At 37.9% G+C, this 21,269-nt stretch overlaps 1 pseudogene; it reads left to right on the top strand.

The window, feature by feature from the left end:
* The first annotated feature begins 613 nt into the window (after positions 1 to 613).
* LOC110888822 lies at positions 614 to 19,544 on the top strand (annotated as a pseudogene).
* The last annotated feature ends 1,725 nt before the right edge of the window (positions 19,545 to 21,269 follow it).

Raw genomic sequence — 21,269 nt, 5'->3', positions numbered from 1 at the left:
CCCTAAATTTTTAACTCATGGATAACCCAAGGACATGAGTAATTAGGATTAGGTTAATTTGTCGTTATAAAACAATATTAGTGACATATTTAACGAGGTTTTGCTATACGTGTATACGCACCTCTTTCTTTTTCTTTTTCGAACGGCCAACAAAATATTATATAAAGTTATAAACCACCAAAAGAAGTCCAACAAGAAGCTAGACGCCTAGACTGCAACGAGTCATAAAAAACGGAAAAGGAACAAGCTAGAACAAACAAAAAACTAAGCACCACAGGCATTGAAGCTGCACCATTGTTCCCACATAAGCGCTAACTCCTTATACTAGTGTTTGACCCAAAGGAACGCTGAAGCTTTAGTCTCTTCGACGGCTCTAGCTAAAGACGCCTGCTTGTGATTGAAAAGCAAATCGTTTCTCATATGCAAATACACTCCATTCCGGATAGAATAACGGCATGGAAACCTTTTTTTTTTTATTTTTTCTTTTTCTCAGACCCCTTGAAGAAGACCATACATTTACATACACCCCCCCCCCCCCCCAACCTGTTAGCCCGGCTCATGAGAAACTCACACACGCCCAAAAGGTTCACCTGGCATGTGGCGTTAGCCCATAATGGATGGTGTTATTAAGTCAAACACATTATCTCTCTACTTTGGTAAGTGGTACATTTAGTCTCACCTATTTATAACTTTTGCCGAAACAGGGGGAAAGAAGTTTTGCACAACTGTTGAAACGCTAACTCATAGGGAGCCCCGTTCGATGCTTGCTGCCATGTTCAGTGGTCGCCACACTCTTTGCAAGGACTCTGAGAAGGTAAGTATGTAATGTAGACACAACATGTTGGCGGGCGTGTCAGTTTAATAGGAGTGAATCTCTCTGGGATTGATCTTTCAAAACTGGTATGATCAAATACATCTTGTTTCGGAAGGTACTTGATATATGTACTTGTTACTGATTTAACACGCACTAATAAACTAGTTCTTCGGATTGTAACCAATGCAGTGCTTGAAGGGTGTGGACTTCAGCTTTGCAAGCCTGAGAAAAGTTATCTTCTCAGGTGCTAATCTTCATCATGCTCAATTTCAGGTAAATTATGTGACTTGGTTTTTAACTTTTTCCACCTTAACTAATTATATATTTAATGTTATTGTTGGGTGCGTTGTGTACACGACTTTGTAATATAGTGGTTTATGGTTGTCTTAATAATTTGATCCATGGTTGTAAAAGTCCCGTCTAGGCTCCGATTACTCCCCGAGTACTTGCTACAAGGTCGGTTGCTAAGGCCCGACTATTGTTCGCCTAGGCCAATTACTCCCCGAGTAATCTGCGCCTAGGCCGAGTACTTCCCGAGTCCTCCCGAATCCGACTAGGGAGCGCCTAGCGACTTTTGCAACCATGATTTGATCTACAATTATGTTTTCTGTTTTTATTCCAGGGAGCAGATGCGGAAAATACCAATTTTCAAAATGCAACATTGACCGGGTAAGATTTTCATAACCTATTATATGTTCTTGTTATGAAGTTTTAATTTTCTTCCATTGTCAACTCAATTGATTTGATTTATTGTTGCCAATGGAAGATGTGAGTTCACAAAGGCTAATCTTCGTGGAGCGTTGCTGGCAGGGGCTAATCTTCGGAATGCAAACTTACATTGTAAATATCTCTTTTATATTTTTTTAATTCATTTTATAGCGATAGTTTTATATATTCCTCTTATTTACCCAAGTAAAATAAAATTAAAAATATTCAATATACCCAACTGCTATGCTAAGCCACGTGATCTTGTAAGCAATTGGACAAGTATGTGATGGAGATTTCGTTGTTACATCATTTTTCAAAAAAATTATATATTTGCAAATGCGTGTGTGGTAGGTTCTCAGTTATGTAATGTAGACTTGAGATCTGCACGTCTCGAGGTATGTTTAGCTCTGGCTTAAATACACAAATTATTCTTTGATCATTCTTAGTTCTAATTCTTGGAAAATTTCTATATTTTTAGAATGCTAGACTCACATATGCGAATTTGGAGGGGGCCAATCTCGAAGGAGCCAATTTAACGGTTTGTTAAATATTTAAGGTTTATGGTTTAGTGTTTAGGGAAAATTCTGACTAATTATTGGTTATCTTTATTCGTTGTACTTTTTAGGGCGCGAAAATGAGAAAGGCCAATTTGAAGGGTGCAAATCTTCAACATGCTCGTCTTGTAGGTGTTGATCTTACGGATACAGTAAGTAACTTTGATAGCTAGTAGTCTGTCACACACATCCCATAAAAGTTGAGATTGAGATAATAGGTTTCTTAAATGCGAGACCATTAATCAAATGACTAAAATGCTCTTTAATAGTGACAAATTGGTGGATAACCACTCATAGGTTTTTAATATTATTATCATTAAGAGCATCCACAATAAGGCCCATTAAAAACACCTAAAAATATGTACAGTCAGCTGACACATCAGAAAAACACTCACCCTTCAAAAATATCAAAAACTCACCCAATAAGAAAACACAAAAACACTTAAAAACATTACCACATCATCACCACCTTTTTAATTTTTGACCACACATTTACACCACTTATTCTCTCTCTCTATATTATATATATTAAAAGTACATGGGTCCCACCATTTTGTTGTTTTTAGTCGTTTTTGCAGACAAACATATCTAAAAAATGAGGTACAAAAACAAGGTCCACAATAAGAAAAAATGGATGATGTGGAAAAATGAGTAAAAACAACACCAAAAAATGTATTATTGTGGATGCTCTAAGACTTTTGTTTCAATCTTGTAGTGTTTGGAAGGCGCGAATTTACATGGGGCAAGATATGATTAGATTTAAGACACAAGAAAGTTGGCGGTAATCTTTTCTTTTATTTTCCTCTACCGAATTTCAGTCTTTTGTTACTCTGTGGTTCTGTGCATTGTATGATTTTAGTGGTTTTTGATATAAAACAAGCTTCCTGAACTTCTTGTATGTACACACTGATTACCGATTATCGACTTTTTAAGGATAAATAGATAATAATCCAAGACATCACCGTATATTAAAATTAGGGAAGCTGCAAATTGGGTGCACGATCGTGCTGTGTCGTATGTTTGCTGGCTGCAAATAGTGTACAAGTCATTAATTAATGTATATGATACAAGGAGATGTATATAAAAAAGAACCAACCATGCACCCCACCTTCTGTTTCTTCCCCATCCGAATCTTTAGACGACTTCCAAATTCGCTCTCCTCAAATGTTTCCTTCAACAGTGACGCCCAACCATCCGGCCCAAAAAAAAAAAAAAAAAAAAAAAAAAAAAAAAAAAACAGGTATGACTTAAAAAACAGCTTCGTGTATTTGTTGTTAAGAATTAAGTAGTTTTCTTTTTTAGTTTGAACTTTGAAACAAAGTGAAAGATTTCTACAATTTAACAAAATCGGATTTACTTTCTTTTTATTTCATTTTTCTTCACAACTTAACCCAAAGTTAACCACTTACACAAGCCATTAGTTGTGTGGTTTCCTACTCGGACGAGCCGTACGTTTGACTTTCGAGCCTAATGATCTCCACTGCTGTATGCATTTGACAATTGGGTGGATTGAAGGGCCAGATAATATTGCCCTAAATCGATGTACTCCGGTTTTGAACCCAGGTTTCCTGTTGACAATTGAAGTTTGATACGAAAGTCCAACCAGTTGCTCTACTTGGAGTTTAAAAATGATTTACAAAATGTAAAACAATATATTTTTTTCTTCTTCTTTTGCCATGCAGGAAGCAATAAAGTATTAGAGCTGTAATTTAAAATCTAGAAAATTCATTAAGGAGTAAATGATCATTGATCTACTTTGTAATTTACAAATTTAGTCCCTTGGATGGGAGTATCGAATTCACATTTTGGACTACTATTAAAAGTTGAAACAACACCATGCATAAAGATAGTTGCTTAAAAGATATCATGTTAACCAGTGGCGGACTCAGTAATTTTTTTCTAAGAGTGCGTATGAAGGGTTCAACCATATTTTCAAGGGGTGCGATCGGGATTTTTGTCTAAAAAATACACTATATTTTTTCAAAGGGTGCGACCGCCCACCCACCCGTCAAGGTAGGTCCACCCCTCAAATTGGTAACATAACCAACTAACCAAGTTTTCATCGTTACAAGTTTTAACCTGTTTCTTGACCCACCTTTGTCACTTTGTTTTACTTAGGGTGAGCAAATTAACCATCATAACCGATAACCGAACCATAACCGATATAACCGAACCACTAATAACCGATAACCAATATAACCAATGGTTATGGTTATGAAACTTTGTATAACCGCTCAATCGGTTATGGTTATAGTTAGAAAGCTTTGGTTAACCGGTATAACCGAAACCGAACCGAACTTGTGATGTTAACTTTACATAATGGATTTGTGTTTTACAAAACCATATAGAGGGTTTTTACTAAGATAAAAGTATGTTAGCAAAATGATCTTGATGTAGATGCCATTTATTTTGATAAAAAACTAAAAGTATCTTAGTAACAAAATGATCTTGATGTAGATGCAATTTATTTTGATAAAGAACTAAGGTGTTATGGCCATAATTGTTTTTTGTGAGAATTACTTAGAAAAAGAACCCTAAATCGGTAGTTTAACAAAAAAGTTTAGTCTCCGTTATCTTATAAAATAGGCTCAAGCTAAGTTCAAATCGTGCACAACCCTATTTATTTCAAACCTTGCTTGGTTACTTAACCGAAATTAACCAAAACCGAACCATAATCGACTTCATAACCGATTAACCGTAACCGAAGTTTAGTTATGGTTATGGTTACCAAAACTCCATAACCGAACTAGCGGTTATGGTTATGGTTAATAGTAAAAACCGAACCAAACCGACCCATTCACATTTTACTTTTAGTTTCACAAATCTCTAATAGACACCTATCATTTTTAGCGTAAAGATTAAACAGTACAATAGAACTTTTCTAAAGCAGCTTAATCTATAAATTCAACTACTCTACCTACTAATTTATTGTTGGTAATAAGCTACAGATATGAACTCAACAATCTTAGAGGGCTGGGGGTGGGGCTTGGGTTGGGGGATTGGATTGATATGTGATGGAGATGGGTTCCACCATACCACCCCAAAAGAGTGGGGTGTGATAGTGGCATGGGCTAGCTGGCATGAGGCCATGTGTAGTCATAAAGCCCCCAAAGGGGCGTTATGCGCCATATGGCATGCCACGTCATCCCGGGGCTTTATGGGGCTTGAGGCCGTAGTCATAAAGCCCTACCTCATCATAACCAAAGTGTAAAATGCAGGGACCAAAGTGTAAAATGCAGGGACCAAAGTGTTTTAATGCAGGGACCAAAGTGTAAAATGCAGGGACCAAAATGGAAAATGGAAACCTTCTCGCGCCGCGAATTTTTTCACGCCAGGCTTTTTTTTTTTGATCATCGCGCTGGGGGGGGGGGCGGTGTATGGGGCTCCATACCGGCGCTATGTTGTTGGTCGCGCCCCATTACATGTGGGCTGAGTGGACATGTGGCACTTGCTATTTTTTTTAAACTAATTAAAATTTCATTTAATTAAATTAACAAACTTGCTAAAAAACTACATAACCTTGTGGTTGGCCGTGGGGTATGTTGGTCGGGTTTAGTGGTTGGCGGTTTTGTGGCGGACTAGGGTTCGGGTTCTCTTGGATAGCGAAGGGTTGTTCGGGTCGAGGTTTCGGTTAAATGGATGCATTGTAGAGGATTATGGGTTGAAATTATAAAAAGATATAGAGATTGAAGAAGGTGAAAAGTAGAGAAGTGGTAAAAGTTTAAAAAATTTGGTGAATATCTATAAGTTTGAAAAAGACTTTTTTTTTTTAATCTAGCCGTTACCCAAATATTTATATTAGCGCCTACAAGAATACCCAAATAATAGAAAGGAAACATCCCGCTTTTGCATCCCAAAACCTCCGCTAAATCCTCCACTTCCATACCACTCACCCCAACCCAAACAAGTTGGATTTGTGAATATTTATTTTAAGTCCCGAGCAAAGATAAAACACCTTAAAACCCGAGCCGTACTCTCTAGATTGTTTCTATTCCACTCCCCCATGATCAACGCGTCATTAGCATAGAAAAGATGAGATAAAGCCACATTACCATTCCCAATCTTGATCCCGTGTAACTCATTTTTGCGGGAAGCAGAATACTATCAGCTTCTTGTAACTCATTTTTTACCATTCTAAGTATTCTTCTGGTTCTATTGTATAGTACTTAAAATAGTCTTTCTTTTGACTATGACAGGGATTGGTGAACAACATAAATGAGGTCTTAAATATAAAAGAAGATGAACAAATGGATATTGATTTAACACGCACTGATATTATCAAGATTGTACAATATGCAGTTGGCGGGCGTGTCAGTTTAATAGGAGTGAATCTCTCTGGGCTTGATCTTTCAAAACTGGTATGATCAAATACATCTTGTTTTGGAAGGTACTTGATATATGTTTTATCATGATCGAGTAGATTTTTTGGACATGAAGTTACAAATGATTGGCATATGTTATATAAGCTCTAATGAACAAATGATTTCGGGCAGGCTTCCATGTAACATTGATATACTTATTAGCAAGCTAAAACATGATAGCAAAATCCATCAAAAAGGATAGTAATTTTATCTCTATAGTTACTAGGGCAAAATATAATGTATATATGTGTGGGCGCTCGAGGGGGCAAAAGTGAAATGGTACTAACTTTAACGTTATTTTACTAATTTCGAGAAAATAACGTTAAAAGCGGCGGATGATTAATCATGTGGTGACGTTGATAGCTGAAAGACACGGGGTACATGTACCAATCAATCTCTGTCCCGATTGTTTGAGTGTTATGTGTGTTAGGTCTAAGGTTTGATACAAAACTACAATCGAGCCGGGGGTCTCGCTGTAAGCAGCCTCTCTATTCCTACGGTGTAGAGGTAAGGTTGTCTACATCTACCCTCCTCAGATCCTACTTTAGCTTTGCTATTGGTGGGATTTACTGAGTATGATGATGATGAGTTACAGGGGTAAAACACATGTAACATTTTTTATTCATGTTTTTGTTTCAATGTTTGACTCTTATTGTCCATTACACGTAAAACAATATTTGGCTATTACATGCTGATATTTGTGAGTGTTTAAATAAACCTGTTTTTCCCATTATATCTTATGCAGAAATTGTCCAGTGTGGACTTTAGCTTTGCATGCTTGAAAAATGTTATCTTCTCACGTGCTAATCTTTGTCATTCTAAATTTCAGGTACAATATGTGGCTTGTTTTTTTTTTTTTTTTTTTTTAATTCCAACGTAACTAGTTTTATATATACCTAACGTTAGCGCCTTTTTGTTGATTAATTTGATCCTACAATTATGTTTTATGTTATTATTCCAGGAGGTAGATGCTGAAAATACCATTTTTCACGATGCAACAGTGAGCGAGTAAGATTTTGCAAATCTATTATCTGTTCTTGTTGTTAAGCACAAAGTTTGCGTTTATTTCTGTAAATTTGCAGACTTTTTAGTATCTTTTGTGAATCAAACTTTTTTCCATTGTTAGTCAATTCAATTGATTTAATTAGTCTTGCCTATGGAAGTTGTGATTTCACAAGGGCTAATCTTCGTGGAGCTGTGTAGTGGCGGATCCAGGAACTTCTTTTAGTGGGTTCGTTTTGGGAGATTCTCATTATTTTTTCCAAATCATACGAAGTTCTTACTAATTTTTCCAAACCACGTGGGTTCATGTGAACCCACAAAATAGGGTTGGATCTGCCATTGGCTGTGCTGGCAGGGGCTGATCTTCAGAGTGCAAACTTACATTGTAAATATCTCTCAAAACTTGTATAATATCATTATATTATACAACAACTTCACCGCGTGTGTATAGGGGACGGCGGTGAAAGGGTCACTGCGCAGTGTCCGCAGTGCACCCCATTCACCCTAAGTTTCCACGGGTATATTTGAAATTGCTATTTTGTTAAATGTTTGGTTTGCATATATGCTTGCATGGTAGGTTGTTGTTTATGTGATGCAGACCTGAGATCAGCACATCTCCAGGTATGTTAAATTCAGGATTAAACACACAAATTATTCTTAGTTCTAACATTTGGAGTATTTCTATATGTTCAGTGGGCCGAACTTACAGATGTGAATTTGGAGGGAGCCAATCTTGAAAAAGCCAATCTGGAAAGAGCCAATTTAACGGTTTGTTAAAAATTTAAGGTTTAGTGTTTAGTGTTAGAGAAAAAATCTAATTAATTCTTGGTTCACTTTATTCGTTGGTACTTTTTTAGGGCGCTAAAATGAGTAAGGCAAATTTGAAGGGTGCAAATCTTCAAGGTGCTCGCCTTATTGGTGTTGAGCTTGAGGATACAGTAAGTAACTTTGATAGCTTGTAGTCTACCACACACATCTCATAAACGTTGAGATAATCGTTTTCTTTCTTAAACGCGAGACCACTAGTCAGATGACTAAAATTCTCTTTAGAATTGTGTATAACTAAAACTTTTTTTTTATTGTAATTTTTTTTTAATCTTGTAGTGTTTGGAAGGCGCGAATTTACATGAGGTAATTTGGTGGACTGAGTATTAAAGACACAAGAAGGTTGGTGGTGATCTTTTCCTTTGCTCCATCTACTTCGGTCTTTTGTTATTGTATGGTCCTATGCACTATATGATTCAAGTGATTTTTGGTTTAACAGAAGCTTCGGTAGGTAGTTGTATGTAAGTACCAATTATCGATTATCGGCTTTCTTGACAGAGGAGAAAAATTATATAAATACATTTTGATTCGATCAACATTTTTATTTTTTAGTGATATGTCTCCATTAACTTTTCTAAACAAGTTAATGAATCATGTTGTATTACATGAAATTTTTGATGACGTACGAAATAAACCAAGGCATATTATTATTATTATTATTATTTGTTGATGCATTTTTGTGTCTGTCACTAATCTTGTACTTTACGTTGTATGTTGTATGGTCTTTTATCGTTTATCGAGTTTGTATTCGCAGTCGACCAAGTCGGATATCCTCCTATCCGCTTGTGTCCGACTTGTTTGTCTCCTTTTGGTATGTAAAGATATATGAACGATGCATGTTAACATGCAAGGGTAATTCTGTCCATATGTAAGTGTTTGTTTGTGCCTTTTGTTTGTTGTCTGTTTGCAGCAAACAGATTACATTTTGCAGCCTTCGACGAAACAGGTTTGTTTCGTCGAACACATGTCGACGAAACAGACCTGGTTATGTTTGATTCTGTTTCGTCAAAGTCAACAACGAAACTGATCTATTTCGTCATCTGATGGGCTTATTCTTGGGCCTTGTTCCGTTTCGTCGGCCCAAGATGTGTTTCGTCGAGATCTTTAGCCCAGCTGCTATATAAAGGCACAGATAGTCACAGTTTCAAGGAAGAGATGAGAGAATACCCTTCAAGTCTGTAAATTGTGTTTGTATCAGTTGTGCATTCTCATCCAGTTAATCAAACGATTGTGTTTCTTTGGTTAACCACTGTTCTTGTGTTGTTCTATGTTTTGGTTTGGCTTAGTTAAGTGGATTCCGCACACTTAACTTTGTTGTTATAAACAAGGGTTTGGTAGTGAAAATCGATCCTCCGATTTAGGGATCTACATTATTATTATTATTATTATTATTATTGTTGTTGTTGTTGTTGTTGTTGTTGTTGTTGTTGTGGTTGCTAAGAAAATTAAATAGTTCGCATTTTAGTTTGAAACTTTTAAAACTACAAATGGGCTTTTCGAAGGTCGGAATGACAAAGAGAAGGTCCATAATATACATTTCTTTGTTCTTCACAATACTTTCTATCCAAAGTTAACCATTCATCTACAAAGGGTAAAACAATATTTTTGTCACCTTTTGCCATGTAGTTTACAAATGTAGTCCCTTGGATGGGAGTATCGAATTGACATTTTGGACTACCGACTACTATCAAAAGATGAAGCAACATGATGCATGAAAACGGTTGTGTAAACTGTAAAACATATCATTGCATCATACCCAAGTTTTCTTTTTTGTTTCAAGTTTTAACCTATTTCTTGATCCCACCTTTGTCACTTTGTTTGACTTTCCATTTCACAAATCTCCAATAAACACCTATCATTTTTAGCATTGAGATTAAATAGTACAATATAACTTTTTTAATCAGCTTAATTTAAAAATTAACTACTCTACCTACCATAATTTCTAAAGTTAAACTATAATTTTAAGGTTAAAATTTTAAGCTTAAACTATAACAAAACTTTTAGTTTAAAGCAAAATATGAAGTTAATGCAGCTGCGGATGTACCATATGAGAAGGGTGTAGGTCCCTGTTTCGCGGAGGATTACGAACCTAAACCTTGTTATACAAACCTACTAGCGAGTGCGGAATCCAAGCTAGCAAGCAAACCGAGTTAGTAGCAAGTAGAGAAACAAACACACAAAGATTCACCGATTAACACTAGTCGTATTAATGCAAATGAAGGTTCGGTTACAAGCTCAATGTTTACAGAAGTGTTCTATAAACTCTCTAAGTGTGTGTGTGAGTTCTGGGCAGAATGCTCTCTAAGCTTCTATCTCTTGGTGTGTAAAATGGCAGAACTAACTCTCACACAACACATGCATGGGTATATATACCCAGCTCAGCAGGTCTGCTCGAAGGATCCGAAAGATGGGCCGAAGGATCATCTTTCGGATACAATGCTTTCGAAGGATAAGCAGGGACCTCGAAGGATAGTCTTTCGAGGTCTATCGTTCGAAGCATATCTTTCGATGAGATCGAAGGATCCAAATTATCCTTCGATCTCTACATCATCCTTCGATCAGAACATCTCTCAACATACAATCTGTTGTCCAAGTCAAACCGGAGGATGGTTGACTTGGTCAACTTACAACACAAATCATGTCATCGTTACATAAGACCGAATACAGACAAAGTACAGACACAAGTGCACCAACAAACTCCCCCTTGGCTGTAGCTTTGTCTTTGATCTCTAAGCTTTGTCTTGTTCTTCTAAAAGTGTAGACTCGTCTTGAACTTCGACGGTCTTTGGTCTTCAAGTCTTCAAGACTCTGATGTCCTATCATGTCTTCAATGTCGGAGGATCTTCAAAGTCTTCACGTCTTGAAAGTAGAAAGTGTATCAACAAACTACCCGTATCATGTAGGAAGTGTGTTGACAAACTCCCCCTTAACATAAGCTCCCCCTTGAGTTATGCTCGTGAAATACTTTAACTTTATGAAGTAAGATCCTTGTGGTGTTGATGATGGCCAGCGGCAACTCGATCATCTTCATCTTTTGAGCGCCTTCTCGTCGTGTCTTCATTCCAAGGCTTGTCATCGACCATGTTCTCCTAGCCTTTAGAATCTGCACATGCAAGAAATCTAAACGCGTAATGAGAACAACTGCTTGGAATAGTATAAACAAATGACACACGAGTGACCATGTCAAAATCAAACACCGTCCGACAGTTTGAAAGTTTAATAAATTTATCAATTTTAAATTCTAACTTTCAAAATCTGCAAATTTTGACCGTTTATGAAGATTTAGTCAGTTCGGTTTTCAGTCAGGTTTCAGGTAACGAAGACTTGAGCTCCAACATCGTACGATCGAAAATAAAGCAGAAATAAAATCTTTTTGGCTTTTATAAAGTTTATATTAAAACAAGCCTAAAATCTTTTTGGTATTTTTGAAATTAAAAGACAACAATTTAAAATCCTTTGAGTGTTATCAAACGACATCACCGCTAATGTCGTGCTGATATGCACCAAACGACGAAACTGTTTAAAAGAAATAATAAAAGTTAAGCAGTAAATAAATATAGACAGACATTCTTTTTGTGAGTTTCGAGGGTAAGAGAATCATGTCAGTGTACGGTCATGCCAAAACACTCTTGTTGTTTAGTTAGTTAACATTAAGATAAGCATCCTATAACAATTATCGGTATTGTTGTCCACTTAAGCTCAACTTATCAGATGTAATCATGTTTAGAGGATACGTTAATGTATGATTTATACTTACCGACCGGTGTTCATCCACATCACGACACATTCCCGTATCAAGGTATGCACGAGAGTTCATCTTACCGGTGAGTATACCGATTATCATCTGTTTGACCGTATAAATTGTGAGATACTCACTTATTTTGATTCGAAAACAAGCCCTTTGTGATATAATCACTTATTGATGAGGAACTTGATTTTCGTATGCATGAGGGCACAGGTGCAAGTCCGTGAACAGGTCAGTACTTCCGTACAGCAGAGAGACGAACTTGACACCCGGATAAATGTGATATTTTATCACTTATTTGATATGGACATGTGATTGTTTATCACTTATTGAGGTCGAATGCAGTATGCAATATGTACACGTATGTATAGTATCATGGAAGATCTAGACTTGCGTCCCCGTTATTTTTCGGTAAAAGATACAACCATGATACCCAGATGATAAGCAGCATAAAGACCGAATATCTCAGAACCTCGGCAATCTATCAAACGAAATTTCGGTACTAAGACCATATGCCAATGAATGGTTCCCACCTGATCTTCAGTCGATTAAGATTTATATCACCCTGCACACTTTAAAATGATTGTGAGCCTACCGATACATCTTATATAGAGCTGCTTATCGTTTTGCATTTAAGGTTTAAAGAGGTTTGGATAGACCACTGATGTACTATCATTTTCTTTTTTGCTCGCCAGGAAACTCTTTTTTGTTTTTCTATTGTTTTTGTGTTTTTGAAATTTTTCGATGTTTTTGGATTTTCTGATTTTTGGATTTACTCCCCCTAAAATCAATAAACTAAGACAAATTTAAAAGACACAAAGATATTTTCAAAAATGATTTTCCGATGTTGGTTTACTCTTGTGCTTGACCTTAATGCCGTTTACCAAAATTAAGTTTTATCAGAAAAGATTTAACAAATTTTGGAAAAATGAGTTGGCATGTCGGTAAGCGGTGCGGACCATGACAACATTGATGAGTTTCATATTGAAACAATCACTTGTGAGGTGATATCCGAGATCAACGTGTCAGGTCAAAGAGTGCTGTACGAGACAATAACAATTCAGAAAGCAGTTAAAATATCGACAAGTATAGGAGAGATTAAGAATTTAAAGGCGTATCCTGCAACTGTTCCGTGCATTGCAAGGAATCTAAGCACTCTCCCAACTGGATATCCACCCGGTGTGGACTTCAAGGTCGAATTTGCAACTACTGAAAAATCTCTTGACAGCAACAAGCTCATAAACCTCCGGGTCCGGCTGGTCTTCCACATTTCACCAGCGAAGGTCTTTGACTTTCTCTTTCAGAAATGGTGTGCGGATGTTCAATGCACTCCAAGGCATCGACACACATTTCACTTCATTCGTTCCTGTGGACCCGATCAAAAACCAGAATGACCAAATTTTTGGCACGTTCTTCAGTTGGTCGAATTTTGCAACTTCATTCAAACACATTCTCTTTTTCTTTCCTCTCTCTCCATCAAAGGCAACAATTTCTTCTGTCGCCTATCTTGTGCAAGGACATTCCACTATCAACAATCCTAAGACTATCAATAGTTCCTCCTGGAACTTCCTGCACACTCACTCAGAGATTAGTTGGAGAGGGGGACCCAAGCCATTGTGGTCTTGGGTCTTCCATTTTCATCAATGACAATAACTTCTTGTCTTTGATGGTTTGTAAATTGTGATGGTCCCCCTGATTCAGTAACCGATTTAGGTTTCCATGTCTGTTTTGTTTTATCAGTGTCATTCTTTAAAATTTTAACTTCATTACAGTTTGAAGTTTTTGAATGTGTTGATTTTACAGAAACAGATTGTTTTTGAACCACATCGGTTTTAATTGCTTTTTCAATCCTTTTGACCTGTTGGCGTTTCTGCTTCTTCTCCCTTTCTTTTACAAGTCGGGGATCTTGTTTTGTGGAAGTAGATGGCTTACGGTCAGTCTTGTCACGGGGATCATCAACCTTCCCTTTTTGCTTATGAAGGTAAGGGCAATTTCGAATTATATGCCCAATGGTTCCACACTCAAAACATGATCTTCGTTCAACATACCTCGAAGAATCATGTGTTCTCTTAGCCGATGATGTTGAACCTTGTGAACTCGAGGTACTAGGCTTTGAGCTGTTTTGTTCATTCCTTTTCAAAACAGTAGCTTTCTTGACAAAATCTAAGTTAGATTTATTTTCAAACGTTTCAATTGTGTCCGTTCCCGTCGATTTCACAAAGTTAACATTTTTCTTCTTCTTTTGATTCGGCTTCTTCTGGACTTGAGCCGGTGCCTTTCCTTTGGGCTTGGTGTGATTTTGCTGTTTTGGCATTGCTGGTAATTTCTTGTTGCCAAATTGTTTTCGAACTTCAGCCTTTGGGATTGGAGGACACTGTGTAACTGTAACATGTGGTCCTTTCTTCCCCAAAAACTTACTTGTCGAATTTTCAAAGACTTTATCGATTAGGGATTGATTAACGTTCTTAATAGGAAAATCTTTGTCTGAGTAAATTTTATCATCACCAACCAAAGTGTACAGCAAGGTCACACTCTCCGACTCCTTCTCAGACGAGGACTCAGTTGCAACAGTCTTAGCGGGTGTGACAGGGGGATCACATAGAATGTGATTCTCAAGAGGTATGTCCTCATTTTTGACTACCGCATCAGACTTTGCTGGAGCAGCATCATCAGATTCATCATCTGAAGAATCAGCATCCTCAACCTCAACTGGAGGATCCTGTTTCTGTTCAGCAGTTACAGATGTATCTGCTGACACATCCGAATCTGAGGATACTTCTTTCTGGTATCCGAGTCCTGCTGCAAACTCCTTCACATCAAGAGGAACAGATGGTTCGAAGAACACTCTATCCTCCTCATCAGGCATGGCATCATAATTGTGTCTGACTGGTGGTGGACATTTTTTGTATCCTATGCATGTGACATCCCGTTTTTCTTTCTGAACGTCAATGATGTGATCCAACACGTAGCTAGAGCTCAAATAGCTGTCTAGCTTGAGTTGGATTGCCTCACTTTCCGTTTTTACACAGACCATTTCTTTTTGCATTGCCTCAAGACGTGAGATGTACAAATTAATGTCCGTTTGTTTTCTGGAAACCATTTTAGTCAATTCAGTTTTGTCTTTCTTTAATGTCTCAATCATTGACTTAAATTCCTTTTCATGGTTTTCATAAAACATATTGGCTTCTGTGCATTTTGAAAGATCCACAGTCAACTTCTGATTGTGGATGAATGTCACATCATATTTTTCTTGCAAAGCCTCGTGTTTGCTTTGCAATGCACACCACTCAGCATTCAAGGAATCATGTTTGTCTTGCAAGTCAAACAAACTAGCTTGTAAAGCATCATGTTTGGCTTGCAACTCAGACATGCTTGCCTCAAACTCAGCACATTTAGCCTGTAAGCTATCACAATTATCACAGTTTACAGCAATGGGTTCATCGACACATACCTGACTTGAAGAACTGTCGACATTAGCCATAAAGGCTGAATGGAGAGAAGACGAAGTACAAGCAGCTTGATCCATCAGAACAGATCTTCTTTGAGTTTCTGCTGCAGCTTCCTCCAAAAGTTCATCAATATCAGCATCAACTGAGACACCAGATGTCTCACCCATATTCTCATCGCCTGACCCAGATGAATCTTCATCAACACTTCTGCTGTACCCAGAAGAGTCTTCATCTTCAGACGATTCACCACCACTGGCGGAAGATTCTCCACCACTGGTGTTAACTACATCCTTCACAACTTGAGCAAAGCAAGCTGTACCATTAGGAGCATCACCACCAAACTGGATTGTCCAGTCGCAACCTTCATCCATCTGAACTACAAGTGCCCGGTTGTCTTGATTGTTGACAGGCACTAATGTACGTTCATTATTCCTGTTCTGGTTCTGCTGGTTGCCCTGGTTTCTGAAGGGGTTCTGGTTTCCATGCTGTGCTGGCTTTGCACATTCCCGTTTAAAGTGACCCCGTTCACCACAGTTGAAGCACTTTACAGCTTGCTTATCGAACCCATACTTGGTGTCTCGCTTACTTTCCAAGCTGGTTCTTCCAGTACTTTCCATCCAATCCTTTGCTCTTCTCACAGCACTAGCAAAGGCCCACTTGATATCCATCAAGTCCATCTCTTCTTTATCTATCTGCCGATAGTCTTCCTGTGTCAGATTAATGTTGCCAATCTGACCTTCTATCAATCCACAGTACGCGCTCACTATAGTGTTAAGTAGCTCCATGTGTTCCTTGGCTACTTCTACACTGACTTTTGAGAAGCTTGAAGTGTCGAGCTGTACTGTATTTGGCTTTGATTGTTGACCAGCAGATGATGTTCCTCCATAACATGCACGTTGTTGTTGAGCAGGAGGCGGAGGAGGAGGTGGTTGGATTGGATTTCCAAATATGTCTGTGGTGGGAGGCGGCTTAACAGGAACTTGTATTGGATTGCCAAAACAATCTGTACTTGTGACAAACGCCGTTTGAATTGGAGCATGTGAACCAGTTCTTGCAGACGAAGAGCTGGAAGTTCCATAATACACTTCTGGATTCTGTGGCAATGGAACTCTCTTCGCCTTCAAGGTTTCCTCCTGATCCTTGTTTTCCAAAAGCTGCACGAAGTCGTTAAAAGTTGTAGTTCTCAACGCTCCGTTATACTTAAGAATTTCCAAGAAACTACTCCATTGAGGAGGTAAGGCATCAGCAAACTTCTTCACCACCTCTGCTTGAGTTGTTGTAACTCCAAAATTGTTCAACTCAGTAAGCAGGTGATAGAAACGACTTGTCATGTCTCCCAGAGACTCCTTATCCATGCAAGCGAAGCTGTCAAATTCTTTCTTGAGTAGGTCATGACGCAGCTGACGTGTTGCTTCATTCCCTACTCCTCTTGTTTTCAACCCGTCCCACAACTTCTTAGTTGTCTTGAAGCTGACAAACTGGTGATAAATATCCTTGCTCAAAGCCTGGGTGAGAATGGCGTATGCTTTCTTTTCCAGATCATACGTTTTCTTTTTATCTTCGGGAAGATCAGCAAATGACGCAGTCTCTGAAGCAGCAACCTCTATGGCTTGATCGAAATCTGTGGTGAAACGTATCCACAGTTCCGTATTTTGACCTAAAACATATGTTTTAAACCTCTCAGCCCATCCTGGATATTCATTCAAACTCATCAGTTTTGGGGGTCGATTCAAACTTCCTGTTTCGCTTTCGCTTAATAAGATACTTTGTACACTCGGAGTTTGACCCGTTACTAATGCCCATTGATTTGATGGTAAAGCATTTGCTTGTGAAGATGTAGATACTGGAGATTCGGCCCATGATGGTGATAGACTTGTACACGTGTACTTTCCACTATCAGGAGCCGGTGTACCCCACCATGAAGGAGTAACTCCTGAACTTGTATATTTACCACTGTCTGGGGCAGGATTCCACCAACTCGGATTCATCTTTGACAAGAAAAATAAATTCTAAGTGAATAATCCGAGAGATCACACAGCCGAACGATCCTGTTCGAAAGATCTGAAATCACAGAAACTTGTTAACAATAAACAGACCACAATCGAAAGATCAACTACTGTTCGAAGGATCAACAGTACTCGAAGGATTACTGTTGAGTCTTGAACAATAATTTCGAAAGATTCAAGAACTCGAAGGATTCCCTTTTGAAAGATCCTTATCTTTCGAGTCAATCCCTATCTTTCGGACACTTATCTTTCGAATAGCTAACTTCCGAAGGATCACACTTGTTCGAATGATCAACAGTGTTCGAAGGATCACTGTTGACTTTCGAGCACTGGCTTCGAAAGACTCAAAATCTCGAAAGATTCACACTTGAAAGATCCTTATCTTTCGAGATAAAACAACTATCTTTCGAAAAGATTCCCTGATCGAAAGATATGTTTCGAACTTCGAAGGACTACTCGAAAGATGTTTATCTATCGAGCTGTCACTGATCGAAGGATGGACTTTCGATGTCGAAGGATATCTTTCGATGTCGAAGGATATCTTTCGAATGAGCACTGACACACTGACACAGATGTGACGGGTTGGTGAAAAGGTGATGGGTAGGTAAGTCAACTTTCGGCAGAATGGTATGGGCAGGCTGTCCTATCACCACCAACTTTGAAAGTTTGCCAAAAATGACAACCCTATCTTCAACACCAGTCACCGGAATTTTAAACCGGAATATAGCCGGAAAATTCAAAATCACTTAAAACAATTTTTCAAGTTACCCAACCCCACTTTAAACACTCCCGGTTAGTTTAGACACGTTTTTACTCAAAGAAAAAGCAAGAAAACCAGTAAAAACAGGTGCAAAAACCAAGTGTTTCAACACACCAAAACTTGTAAAAACCCGGTTTTAAACAAGGTTAAGAGCCTTAGCTCTGATACCACTTGTAGGTCCCTGTTTCGCGGAGGATTACGAACCTAAACCTTGTTATACAAACCTACTAGCGAGTGCGGAATCCAAGCTAGCAAGCAAACCGAGTTAGTAGCAAGTAGAGAAACAAACACACAAAGATTCACCGATTAACACTAGTCGTATTAATGCAAATGAAGGTTCGGTTACAAGCTCAATGTTTACAGAAGTGTTCTATAAACTCTCTAAGTGTGTGTGTGAGTTCTGGGCAGAATGCTCTCTAAGCTTCTATCTCTTGGTGTGTAAAATGGCAGAACTAACTCTCACACAACACATGCATGGGTATATATACCCAGCTCAGCAGGTCTGCTCGAAGGATCCGAAAGATGGGCCGAAGGATCATCTTTCGGATACAATGCTTTCGAAGGATAAGCAGGGACCTCGAAGGATAGTCTTTCGAGGTCTATCGTTCGAAGCATATCTTTCGATGAGATCGAAGGATCCAAATTATCCTTCGATCTCTACATCATCCTTCGATCAGAACATCTCTCAACATACAATCTGTTGTCCAAGTCAAACCGGAGGATGGTTGACTTGGTCAACTTACAACACAAATCAGGTCATCGTTACATAAGACCGAATACAGACAAAGTACAGACACAAGTGCACCAACAAAGGGGTAGCCTCTGCTACCCATTGGCGCTTCGGCGGTAGTGTAAATTTTGGAAAAATTTGACCTTTTTTAACGTTTTTTCGATTTCGTTACCCCTTTCTTTTAAGACGTTACCCCTATGAAGGTTTTCTAGATCCGCCACTGCTCAGCTAGACCGTTAGGGATGCATAATGATTATATTATTTATGGATCATGTTGTATTACAAGAATTAAAGATGAGATGAATAAAATTCCTACGAGGGTCGCTTTGAGGAAAAGAAACATCCCGATTGAAGATGTTTCATGTCCCCTCTGTAGCTTCGGAGATGAAACGGTGGAACATCTTTTTACATCGTGTTTGGTGGCTTCTACGGTGTGGCAACATGTGAGCACGTGGTTTAAGTTGCCAAGCATTTCTGCTTTCTCGTTTAGGGACCTCCTAGATCAACATAACATGGCTAGCTTGTCGGATATAAGGAAGGAAGCGGTCCAAGGTATCATCATATTGGTTATGGAGCATTTGGAAGGCTAGGAACAGAGTTGAAGTTCTCAAATATACCGGTTAAATTGGAGAACATTATCAACGAGATAAAGCCGTTAAGTTTCTTGTGGTTTTCAAATAGGTCAAAACATAAAGAGGTTGATTGGGATAGTTGGTGTAAATTTGTTTTGATATAATTATTGTTTGTTTGTGTTGTCCGTTACCGGCCTTGTGTCTGGTCACTTTGTTCCAATGAAGTTAACTTTTCAAAAAAGAAAAAAAAGATGATATTATAGTTTATCGAATTTCTTTTCGAATATTTGTTAAGAAAATTATATAGTTTGTTTTTTAGTTCGAAACGGAAAAAACCACAAATGGGCTTCTTCCAGGGCCATAGGCCCCCCAGAGTGACAAAGAGAAGGTCCATAATGGCATAATATAATTATGCTTCGTGTTTAGCTTGAGGGGCATATTAGAGTGTGTATAAGTATATAACAGTTTAGTAAGTTATGACAGCCGTGCCAGTTCATGCTGGCTGTCAGCCAACTGTTGATGGTTAGTTAGCTATGATTCAGATTAACACAAAAAAATACAGAAATCAATGAATACATATTAGTCTGATTATCTTCAGAAAGTCCTTTGTTGTGGTACTCACATTGATAGATAGTTAACCTATGTTTTTATAGCCAAATCGGACGTCTTACACTCCATAGACAAGACCACATTTAAAGCACGGGACGATCTCATAAATAATTTAAAACAATATATGAAACTAATATATCTTGGATTTGCAATGTTAGCTCAATAAAATACCCGAAAAAACAGAATATGAAACATGGAGTAGTATATGAGATTTTGATTGAATTAAAATGGATACCGTTTCAACCAGTAGGTTTGGTCTGTTGGTTTAACCGATCTGGCTGGCAACCGGGTGGTAAATGGACTTAGCTACTAGCAGGACCGATTATGTAGCCGGTTTCCATCCGGTTCTAAGAACATTGTATTTATACACCCAAGTTTGTCGGTTCAAACAATTTTATCTTATAAGCCATTCTACAATCCTTTCCATTCGTTTCTTCTAATATCGAGCTAAATATATGAACTCAAGTTTGATAATTGGGAATAAGCGATTTAAAAACAAAAAACAATTAGAAGTATACCAATACATAATAGGTTTCGGATGAGTTGAAGTAAGTGATTGTTTTTATAGTTTTCAGTCGACTTAAAATACGTGGTCAAATCCTTTTTAAAGACTTTATTTTTTGGTTTTTCGATTTTAGTTGCTATACTGAGTGTATGGATAATACCGTAATAAACTAAACCCATTATTACCCAATATCCTTCACTAACATATTTAACATTGTGTATAATTAAAGAGTTAAATGCCATTTTAGTCCTTATGGTTTGGGCCATTTTGCCAATTTAGTCCAAATGTTTCATTTTTAACTTGTAGGTCCAAAAAGGTTTCACAGTTGCCATTTTAGTCCACTTGGTTAACTTCATCCATTTTTTCTGTTAACGAGAAGGCCAATTCGGTCATTTCGTATGTAATTCTGTTAACTAAAAGGGCAATTCAGCCATATAAAATGACCGAATTGGCCTTCTCGTTAACAGAATAAATGGATGAAGTTAACCCAGTGGACTAAAATGGCAACTGTGAAACCTTTTTGGACCCACAGGTTAAAAATGAAACCTTTGGACTAAACTGGCAAAATGACTCAAACCACAGGGATTGAAATGACATTTAACTCATAATTAAATTTAGGCGCAATTAAC

Source organism: Helianthus annuus, chromosome 11 (genome assembly GCF_002127325.2).
Source record: "Helianthus annuus cultivar XRQ/B chromosome 11, HanXRQr2.0-SUNRISE, whole genome shotgun sequence".
Classification (NCBI taxonomy): domain Eukaryota; kingdom Viridiplantae; phylum Streptophyta; class Magnoliopsida; order Asterales; family Asteraceae; genus Helianthus; species Helianthus annuus.
Note: the sequence above shows the minus strand (reverse complement) of the source record. Positions and strands in the feature narration are given on the sequence as shown.